This window comes from Pinus tabuliformis, chromosome 6 (assembly GCF_031772625.1).
Source record: "Pinus tabuliformis cultivar Carrire ecotype Pingquan chromosome 6, CPIR1, whole genome shotgun sequence".
Taxonomy (NCBI): Eukaryota; Viridiplantae; Streptophyta; class Pinopsida; order Pinales; family Pinaceae; genus Pinus; species Pinus tabuliformis.
In genome coordinates, this window is record NC_142292.1 from 250,664,858 (window position 1) to 250,676,855 (window position 11,998).

The following is an 11,998-nucleotide window of genomic DNA, read 5'->3' on the forward strand; positions in this document are numbered from 1 at the left end:
CAAAACCAGCATGAAGCATTAATTGCTCATTTCAGCCATCTCAGCCAAACGGAAAGGAAGCCAGGTGTCAAAGCTACAAGGAGGAATCATTCTACGAAGGAGATAGACTTAGAGTTATAATCAAATTAGGACTCTTTAGAATTTCAGTTAGCACTTATTGTATTAAATAGTTTGTTGCAAAGCAGATAGGGGTCATTAGTGACAGTCATCGAGCTCCCCTCATGCTGGAGGAGGAAGCTCTAAGTAGTTAGAAGTATGTTTCTATATATAGAGGAATCATCTATGTAATGAGGGTTGGATGTTTTTGAGAAACAGAGTTTATTTTGGCTTATGTAAGAACTTGTTTTCAGTAATACAAATGACTGCTTTTTCTTCTCAGGATTCATACATTGTTTCAGATGCTCAAGATATATGTGTTTGGTTTTATCCTTTATGTTTTACAGCTTTATAGATACACAATCACTCAGAATTCACTCTGCTGCTCTGATTTCCTGTGTGTATTTGTAAGTTGAGGTTTATTTGAGAGGTGTCTTGAGTGTTTAAACATTACATGCCCTGACTTCTATGAATGAGTGGTTTTATAGTTTGCTGAAATGATGATTAACTCCATGAGCCCAATGGAAATATTTGTAAGGTCTGTCCAGCCAATTTATATGTTAAATTTACTTTGCAAGAGTTAGCCATCTCATCAATATTTAAAATTAATAACCCCTTTGAGAGAGCCCTCTCAGGCTAAGGAGGCTAAGCCTTAGTCAAAAGTCTGGTTTGAAATAGTTACACAGAGTCTGACTGATTAGCAGCCTTCAGTGCTTGATTTTTTGATAACATTTTGGTGTGTCTGCCGGGAGCCTGAAGATTATTCTTTCCCGAAATCATGAAGCTGAACTTCTGAAGGTAGCAGGAGCTCAGAAGTTTTTTGAGGCTGCAAAACTACCTTGGCGACTCCATTGTTGAAGAATTCGAAATTCATAGGTTCATGGTGATTCCACTGGAGTTATGAAGGACCCAGAGGTTACCATTCTTATTTCAAGGTATGCATGCATAGATTTTTCAGGAATTCATGGTTTCCCAAATCATTTTCCCAAGGATGCATATTTTCTAAGGAATGGTCCAAAATTCAACAGAGAAGATTTGAGTTTAACTTTGAAGCATATATCAGATTTTTGTGAATTTTCACAGCTTCTTAGAGTTAAACATGAGGATGTTTGCATTATGTTATTCTATGATTCACTTCAAGGGAAATGTAAACAATGGATTGAAAGTTTTCCTATCAAATCCGTTAAGTCATTTCAAGACTTATGGCTTATGTTTTTGGAGGAATGGATAGATAGGTCAGAGGTGGTGGCAAACTCTCCTTCAGTTCAAGGTTTCAAACAATGGAATAATGATCATAGTAATGGAGAAACAAATGAAAATTTTCCTTTGTCCTTGTCCTCATATCTAAAATCCTTTGACTGCAAGGCAGAGGATAAGATGAGATTTTTGGATGAAGTTGCTGAGGACATTGAGAAAGAAATTGAAGGTGTAGAAGGTCAAATTCAGGCATATTGTTTTCAGAAGTTTTCTATGGCAGAACGCAAGAAGACAATGTTGGTTCCTTTCTCTTTCATGATTGAGGAACTGTACACTGTTGTTGAAGATCAGTTTGCATAACCAGAAAGTTACAAGAACCATCAAGCTGATCATGTATTCTGGGATCCTATAGCTGATTACATGGAAGAGTTTTACTCTCCAGTGTTTCAGTTTTCCTATAAAGATCAGAGACAATTTCAGTGGCAGCGGTCATCACACTATCATATTAGCTCTGAACTCCGATGCAGTCAAAGAAATCAAATATCAGATAAGACAAATGATTGGCTACATTGGAAATTTCATATTGATTGAGCAGAAAGAAGTTGAAATTGTTAGGGTAGGTAGGTAGGTAAATGCAAATAAGCTCAAGGTTGACTGAGCATTTTTTTTTTTTAAATAGATATAGATTTCTTTCTCCTACAGTGGTCATCAAGCTTAAGCCCGAGGTGAAGGCCCAAGAAGCTCGAAGAGGATGTTTGTCAAATAAATTTTTGTTCATCATAAGAGGATAAGGCACTGGACCTACCAGTTCTTAGTGTACTACAGGAGCACACTATCCCAAGTGGAGCCACTGTTATCACTCAAGAAAAAAATTTAAATTTTTCACATCAGTTCAATTGTTTGTCAAAGGCATATAAATCTTGTCTATCAGTTTCGCAGCGCAGCATGTTTTAAGTGATTTCGTAGCGCATAATTCATATTTTGCACTAGCTACGCTGCGAAATCGGGGATTTGTCCTAATCCATAGCAGACCTTACCCAGCTGTCATGTTTATCAAAATCCATTTGGTTTGCATCAACAGTTGTCAGCTTATAAGGTTCTTAGTACCCTAGCAAATGGTAGAAGTGGAAAAACCATCCAAGGAATCAGCTTCCCATCACGACAATTCTGTTTCTGTTCCTAAAGATACTGCCATTGACAACGGAAGTTTTGTAGAGACACAAGATAAGGATGTTATATTGGAAGGCCTGGGATCAGTTGCGGTTTATGACCAGTGGGTTTCACTGTCAGTAACTGGTCGGCAACCGAAAGCCCGCTATGAGCATGCAGCAGCAGTAGTGCAAGAGAAAATGTATGTCTTTGGTGGAAATCACAATGGGCGCTACCTAAATGATATGCAGGTGTTCGATTTGAAATCTTTGACATGGTCCAAACTGAATACAAAGATGGCATCTGACTCTTCTCAAGAACTTTTATCTCCTTGTGCTGGCCATTGCCTGATTCAATGGGGCAACAAGATTCTAGCTGTTGCTGGACATACAAAGGATCCTTCTGACGTTGTAACAGTTCGATCTTTTGACACAGAATCCTGTACATGGTGTGTACTAAAGTCATATGGAAAACCTTCGATTGCACGCGGTGGTCAATTTGTCACTCTCGTAGGGTCCAGTTTAATTATGTTTGGCGGTGAAGATTCAAGGAGGAGTCTTCTGAATGATCTGAATATTCTCGACTTGGAAATGATGAATCGGGATGTTGTAGAAGTTGTGGGTACGCCTCCAACACCACGGTCTGATCACACTGCTACAGTACACGCAAATCGGTGTCTTTTGATTTTTGGTGGCGGTTCTCATTCCACATGTTTCAATTGTCTTCATGTCCTTGACTTGCAGAGTATGGAATGGTCACGGCCAAAAAATCCAAGGCACTTTGCCCACCCCTCGAGCTGGGCATGCAGGTGTCTCAATTGGTGAAAATTGGTATATTGTAGGTGGAGGTGATAACAAAAGTGGTGTCTCAGAGACCATGGTTTTGAATATGTCTACACTTGTCTGGTCTGTTGTAACCACTGTACAAGGACGAGTGCCACTTGCTAGCGAGGGTCTGAGTTTAGTGCCTACTTCAAACAATGGTGAAATTTGTGAAGCCTTCAAGGATGAGCAGAACGTTCATATACTAGATTTTGATGTTGAACAGAGTAAGGCTGCATGGATTCTTGATTTGGGGAATATGATATATGCGTAGGAAAGTCAAGTTTCTGCAGTGATGATTGAACGACAGCAACGTGCACACATGGCATGCATCAGAGCAGGGTAATGAACACATGGCACTTTAAATTGAGGATGCCCGACGGTGATATCGACGGATCCAGCTCTCAACAGGTATATCTTATTGAATGAAGGCCATTAATGAGAGAATCGTTCTGAAGTTGACAAACATCTATAACCAGTTTTGGGGAAAGAGCAACACCACAGCTGCTCGTTTGCCATACTGTAAGGGAAATTTCCTTCCAGATAAGCTGGAGGAATTTAAAATGAAGATGGAAGAAGAGAACTGGAATTACAGAAGAGGAACGTGTTTGACTGTTTCTCAGAAGGATAATCTTGTAATGAAGCAGCTTAAGATGCTCATCGAGGGGATTAAACGACATCATATGTCGATTAATTTGCATCCTCGTTGTTCTCACTGTTTCCATGCCTTGGTGAATTCCAAATACTGGGTCTGCAAGATATGCTTGCGGGATTTCCAGATTTGTAATGAATGTTATGAGAAGGATAGAAGATGTGATTTATCTCAAAGGTATGGTGGAGGGAAGCAATAAAAATGACAAGAAACATCATTCCAAGCGAAGCTACAATAGCGATCGTGGTCGTTCAAGATTGTGGTCTTAGTTGTATGAGAAATAGAATGTTGGTAGATGTTTGAACTTCAGGGAACTCTATGTTAGTGCTTGATAAAACTATTGGTGGGAAACTCTTATGTTCAAGATGAGGATGGAAGAGGATGATGTCCTGCGCAATATGCCTGCCAAGCATTCCTGTGGGAAAGGGCACAGTGATTTTTTTTAGTGAGAGGGTCGTCAGATTGCAGAACTTGCCTGTGCTGATAGTTTCTGGTGCAGAAGATATTTTTGTTCCACTTAAATAATCTCAAACTTCCTAATTCTAGATTAGTACCAATCTCTGGATGTGGGCATTTACCACATGAAGAATGCCCCAAAGCATTATTGGCAGCCTTGTTATCTTTTGTCTCAAGATTGTTCAATGTTTCATCACAACTTGCAGGTACAGTACGAGAAGTAACATGGCATAGGCAGATGATATTTATTTAAATGCTGGGTGTGAGTCCTAAACATCCCGAAGAGGAAGGTATTTCCGAAGGGTAAGTGCAACGCCTGTACACAGTCAAATGGAAACCATTCATACTCTTTGGGCAGCGTATTGCTTTCCACGCAGCAGAACATTGCATATCTACATTATGGGAAGCACTACCTAAGAGACTGTTACATTGAAGGAAATTGCGACTTTATTTTTGGGAATGCTACTGCATTGCTAGAACTTTGCCACATTCACTGCAAGTCACAAGGTTATATCACTGCACAAAGACAAAAGTCTGCTCAAAGATCAACAGGTTATGTATTATAATGCAGGATGCAGTGATTCCATCCATAAGTGTGTTGGTAAAGCCAGAGATTCTAAGGCACCAAGATGAAGATGTCTGGCTCATTATTGTTACTTGCATTAAAAAGTTGAGGCTATTAACCATGCTCATTTACAGTTTTGTAGCGCGCTACGAAATTGCGAAATTGCTGTAGGTGTTGTTTTTAAAACGCAGGCAAACAGTTTGAAAGAAGAATCAAAAATTTGCAAAGGGAACACCTCAGTGACATGAAAGGGATCAAAGGAAGCTGCTACAGCCATTCAACATATGCCAGGTGTACCTTTAACAAAAGGTGAAATCTTTTAACCTAAGTTTAAGATTTTTGGTTATGAAGCCACTTTATTCTCGGTGATTAGGGTTTTGAGGGAGCTGCATACGAGAAGTTTTGGTTGGCACACCTGTCCATCAAAGAAGCTTCCATCATATCAGAAGCATGGTGATGCCCTATATTCTTGGCTCATTAAAGACTTAAAGTTCATGCTGCTGCATATTCGAAGTGATCGGGGACCAAAACCGAAAATTTAGGGATATTCTCAGCCAACACAGAGCAGATTAAAGCCTTCAGTATCCAAAACCAGCATGAAGCATTAATTTCTCATTTCAGCCATCTCAGCCAAACGGAAAGGTGTCAAAGCTACAAGGAGGAATCATTCTACGAAGGAGATAGACTTAGAGTTATAATCAAATTAGGACTCTTTAGAATTTCAGTTAGCACTTATTGTATTAAATAGTTTGTTGCAAAGCAGATAGGGGTCATTAGTGACAGTGGTCGAGCTCCCCTCATGCTGGAGGAGGAAGCTCTAAGTAGTTAGAAGTATGTTTCTATATATAGAGGAATCATCTATGTAATGAGGGTTGGATGTTTTTGAGAAACAGAGTTTATTTTGGCTTATGTAAGAACTTGTTTTCAGTAATACAAATGACTGCTTTTTCTTCTCAGGATTCATACATTGTTTCAGATGCTCAAGATATATGTGTTTGGTTTTATTCTTTATGTTTTATAGCTTTATAGATACACAATCACTCAGAATTCACCCTGCTGCTCTGATTTCCTGTGTGTATTTGTAAGTTGAGGTTTATTTGAGAGGTGTCTTGAGTGTTTAAACATTACATGCCCTGACTTCTATGAATGAGTGGTTTTATAGTTTGCTGAAATGATGATTAACTCCATGAGCCCAATGGAAATCTTTGTAAGGTCTGTCCAGCCAATTTATATGTTAAATTTACTTTGCAAGAGTTAGCCATCTCATCAATATTTAAAATCAATAACCCCTTTGAGAGAGCCCTCTCAGGCTAAGGAGGCTAAGCCTTAGTCAAAAGTCTGGTTTGAAATAGTTACACAGAGTCTGACTGATTAGCAGCCTTCAGTGCTTGATTTTGTGATAACACCATTGTCATCTAACACCGCCTCCATCCTGTCTTTCCATGCAATATAATTCGAGCTGCCTTCAAGAGCATACTCCAATTGCAATATCTTGAAAGACATTTCAACTTCGACACCAAGAAAACACTGCTGCAAATTCGAATTCCACCAGCTCAAAACTCAACCACTTCTGATCTAAAATTTGTGAGAACAAATTATTTCTCGTACAGAGATTGACTGTATGGGCATTTACCAGATATCTCACCTTCCAAAAGAAGGATGAATCCAGAGGCTGCTTGGCCCGAATACAGACTCTGCCTGAAGAAATAAAACGTAATCGCTTTCTGAATAATAGATCTGATGATAAACCTCACTCTGATACCATGTAGAAATTTTGAATAATATAACACTTATTCACAGAGATTATCCTGATTATACACTATTTCCGGAATGCATGCATAATACATAACCTCCTCTACCATTGATCATCAATTTGCGGAATTACAACAATCGCATGCGCACATTGAAACATCAATCACACATATCAACACAATATGTAACGGGGAAATCATACAACTGAAAAACCCCAACTATCTGTATATTATAATGATAGAGAACATGTAACAATACATAGTACAATACTCCTCACAAGTACTCAGTACTATCTCCACCTACTACACACAAACTAGCTCAGATCTGAACAAGTCACGGGTTCAAATCTCCTCCATTGTTTGCCTACCTCTACTGCGCAATCCAAGTTGAGAATAGATCAGATCCAAGTTTAAATTCCCTTGGCTTGTAATGCGCAATCCTCGTTGGCAATCTCAATCAATGATTGTGCAAATCTCATGCACAGCTATAGTCACAACTGATAGTAGTCTCACCCTTTCGCCCACCTCTAACACTTGTCTCCACTGAATTGTCCATGCACTGAGTTAACTGATGTATTCTTTAGTTGATTTATGAGTTAATAATTAGTGAATTAATTAATAATTAATTCACATCACTCATCACTAGTGTATTTGGAAGTTAGACTAAATACAACTAGTTCAACTAAGTCAAACTGAACCCAACTCCATCAACTCCTCAATCAACTCCACCAAACTCAATCACTTGAGTTCTAACTGAAGTCCATCATGAAATAGCTCAACTAACCCATAGGAAAAGCGTATTTCCTTCTGGAATTTGCATGTGCCACATTCATAGCTTGAACTGAAGCGCTGCAAGAGGATAAGATAATGCTTATAGTCCAAATATTATTAAGAGCTAATAATATTCGACTGTTCTATTTTTAGACTGGTAGTCTAAAAATAGACTCCGCCCATATGTCTAAAAATAGAGGTCCATCTATTTTTACCAACATGACCAATCAACCATAAATAGCATCCTGCAACTCATAGACCATGATCCATATGTCTAAAAATAGACTTTGCGCCAAAAATAGCCTGTGGGCCCACTTAGTGAAGGCGACTTCTTTTCACTAAGCTCCATCATCTTGTTGCATTTTCAACACAAAGCATACAAGTGTTACAATAAAAGGCTTGGAAAAATTGTTGAAAGTATTGATGTGGTGGTTGATGAAGAAGAAAGCACTCCTAGGCAGGTAAGATCTGAAGACTTCGAAGATGATGAGGACTATCCATCAACATCAAATCAGATTATGTTGAAGAAGAAACCCATGAGGCACCAGAAGAATAGATAAGGATAGAAGAAAAGACTCCATCCAGGTACGTTTAGAAGAATCATCCAGAATCTCAAATTTTGGGGCAAAAAGAGGCAGGTATACAAACAAGAAGAACAATTGCAGAAGCTTCAAACTATTTGGCATTGCTCTCCTCCACTGAACCACAAAATGTAAGAGAGGCATGCAACGATGAATGCTGGGTCAAGGCAATGGATGAAGAACTTGAGCAGATTGAAAAGAATAACACTTGGGAGTTGGTTCCTAGACCTAAAGATAAGAATGTCATAGGGACAAAATGGATATTCAAAAACAAGTTGAATGAAAATGGGGAAGTTATTAGAAACAAAGCTAGAATTGTTTGCAAAGGGTATGCTCAACAAGAAGGAATCGAATTTGAAGAAACTTTTGCTCCCGTTGCTAGACTTGAGGCCATCATAATGTTCCTTGCTCTCTCTAGTTTTCAGAAGTTCAAAGTATTTCAAATGGACGTGAAATCTGCTTTTCTAAATGGAGACTTGGATGAAGAAGTGTATATTGAGCAACCAGATGGGTTTATCCTTGGAAATGATCCAAAGCTTGTATGCAGACTCAAAAAGGCTCTCTATGGTCTTAAACAAGCTCCAAGGGCTTGGTATTATCACTTGGATAAATACCTTTGTCAACAAGGTTTTATGAAAGGATCAACTGATAGCAATGTTTATATAAAAATTGACAATGATAAGTTGCTAATAATTGTTGTGTATTTTTATGATATCATCTTTGGTAGCAACGAAGAAGACATGAGTCAAAATTTTGCCTTAGTAATGAAGGAAGAGTTTGAAATGTCTATGCTTGGTGAGCTCACATATTTTCTTGGTTTACAAGTCCAACAAAATAAAGATGGCATCTTTCTATCACAAACCAAGTATCTCAAGCAGATCTTGAAGAAATATGGGATGGAGGATTCAAAACCAGTATGTACCCCTATGGTGACAGGATGCAGCCTCAGCACAAATGATGAATCGGCAGCAGTACATCAACCAACCTATAGATCCATGATTGGTAGTCTACTCTATCTAACAGGTACCCGACCAGACATTATGCATGCAGTGGGAATAGTTGGAAGGTTTCAGGCAAATCCAAAGGAAACTCATCTTCAGGCAGTTAAGAGAATTTTCAAGTATCTTCAAGGAACTCAAAACTATGGCTTATGGTATCCTAGAGATACAGATCTCACACTTCATGCATATATATATGCAGATTGGGCAGGAAGCGTGGATGACAGAAAAAGCATTAGTGGTGGTGCATTCTTCATGGGTCCTAGATTAGTATCTTGGTTCAGCAAGAAACAAAGTTCTATTGCTTTATCTACAGCTGAAGCAGAATATGTAGTTGTTGCATCTTGCTGCACACAGCTCCTTTGGATGATGCAAACATTGCAAGATCTTCAAATCACTTGTACTCCACCTATCTCCATTTTTTGTGATAATACAAGTGCTATCAGTATCTCAAAGAATCCTATCATGCATTCAAAGACTAAGCACATACCGATAAAGTATCATTTTCTCCAAGAACAAGTGTTGGAACAAAAGGTCAAATTGAAGTATGTTCCCTCTAAGGAACAAGTTGCTAATATTCTCACCAAACCATTGCCCAGGGAAACTTTTGAATACCTCAGACAGAAGCTGGGAGTAGTTGATGCATCATCTTGCTGTTGAAACCTGTCTGTTTCAAAGAAAAGTGGTTGTACGTGAGTTTCGTGAGGAGGATCCGTGTACATACACAGTTTTATGTAGATGCAGTCGCATATATGTTGGTTTGAAGGAAATCAGTGGGGACAGACTCTGGTTGAAGAAAGTCTAATATGGGTCTGACAGAGACCATCTGGCACAGGTTCAGGGGGAGCAGATATACTTCTAATAATGCATTGTTGGCATTACATTAGAAACTCTTGGTTCGTGTACACAAGCTGTTTTTGGTTTCAGGTGGATCAGGTGTAGAAGGAGAACATGGTTGCTGATCTGAATAATGATGCTGCTGATATTTGTTATTGGTGACTTTCATAGTCTTGCTCTAAATTTTTCGTCTCTATGTCATGTATATCTTTTATTGTCAAGGTCATGTAACGGCCTATTTTGGTTTCCCCACTATGCCTGGGATGAATGATGTAATGTACTTGGTTGTCATATGTAAACTTCTGATGTATCCCCACTTGTTTGGGTGGATGATCCCCACTTGGTTGGGTGATGGATGTTTGTATAGAGTCTTTTGGTGATAGGAAGGTCTTTTATGATGTATAAGTCATGGTTCTTCTTGAAGAACATCTTTTTGCAGATCTTGCCTACAGTCAGGGGGAGCATGGTTAGCACAGCAGAGTAGAGATTTCAGCATGTACTCAGGGGGAGAATAACCCTTTGCCCGTGATGACAAAGGGGGAGAATGACTTTGAGGATCTTGGGGTTGCCATCAATTCCAAAGGGGGAGATTGTTGGCATTATGACACAGGTTTGGCGCTATGGCACAGGTGTTTTCCTTGATGGCAACTCACTCTGGTAACAGATCTCATTTCAGGCTCTCATAATGAAGGAAAAATATATATACGCAGGTTCATCGTGATCAAGCCGTGTATACACGCGAGTTAGACATTCCAAAGACGCGTATGCGTATACACGCACTTTCACGCAAGGAAAAGTGCATACATGTGGGAGAACTTATGGTTGGTCCATGGTATTTAGTCCTTGGTATTTGAACCTATGGTTTTGGACCATGGTATCTCATCCGAAGAGTTGATCCCAAGTATTGGGTCCATGGTATTGATTTGTTATGGTTTTGGACCGTGGTATTATGAAAGGCCTAAGACTATAAAAGAGGAAGGAGATCATTAGGTAAGGGCATGATCTGAATTAATTGAATATCTGAAGAGTGCTAGATCTGGAATACTGGTGATTAAGGTTATGGTGCAGAGCTGGATCTGAGCAAAGGAGGAACCTAAGCGCAAAGAAAAGGATAAGTTCTATTGATGGGTCAAAATCTTAAGGCTTGAGTAATAGTATCTTTGTATGATTTTGATCTGTTGTATGTGGCACACCCTTGATCTTTAAATCTGATAATCTGGGTTAACTAATGTCTGAATATTAGGAGTGAATTATCTTTATAGATCTGTACGCAGGTTCAGTGAAGTGAAGGCGCGTATACACGCTGTTTCTGTAAGTCAAAAGTGCGTATACGCAGGTTGGTCTTAACACAGAAGCGTATGCACGCAGGTTTCTGAATATTGAAGTAGCGTACGTCTCTTAAATTATGTTCTAGCTACTTCTGTCGATTACTGCAGTGATCTGGGTTCAAAATTGGTGTATGGTTACTGTTACTGTGTTCTGGGTACAACTGTCAGAAAAGTGTCTATTTGATTCAGTTTAGGTTGGTGAAAAGGAGATTGTTTGATGTAGAGATTCTTGATGTCGATTGATGTTATTCATGGATCCAGTCTGAAAATTTATGAAACGTGGTCCCTGGAAGAAACAGAAGGTTGTAGCCTTCTGTAGGTCAGCACCTACGTACTAGTACCTCAGCTAGTATAAGAGCTAAGGGGGTTGTAGCTCCCTTCCAGGAAAGGCTGGATAATGAGAGAAGGTTGTAGCCTTCTGCAGGTTCAAGCCTGCATACTGGTATAAGTCTGCACCAGTACAGAAACATTGTAAAAAGAAGTTTCTAATTAAAAGAAGATAGAGACGAATTGCAGCAAGTGGTTTTCACCCACATTAGGTTTCCACCTTATATCTTGTGTTCTTGTGTGTGATTGTATTCTAATTTTTTTTACTGTTCCTGGTTATTGTTTCTATGATTATAATGCACAGATTAATGATCAACATCTGTAGAATAAATTAAATTATAAGTCTGCATGGTATACGCTGGTTTCCTTATCTGTAGTTGCGTATATACGGGGTTTTCACTAACTGAAGTAGCGTATATGATTTGGGTGTGAAAGGAAAAATAATTGACTTAATAATACTGATTCACCC

General features: G+C 39.0%; 1 pseudogene; it reads left to right on the top strand.

Moving 5' to 3' along the window:
* The first annotated feature begins 2,404 nt into the window (after nucleotides 1-2,404).
* Nucleotides 2,405-3,537, top strand: LOC149258333 (acyl-CoA-binding domain-containing protein 6 pseudogene; annotated as a pseudogene).
* The last annotated feature ends 8,461 nt before the right edge of the window (nucleotides 3,538-11,998 follow it).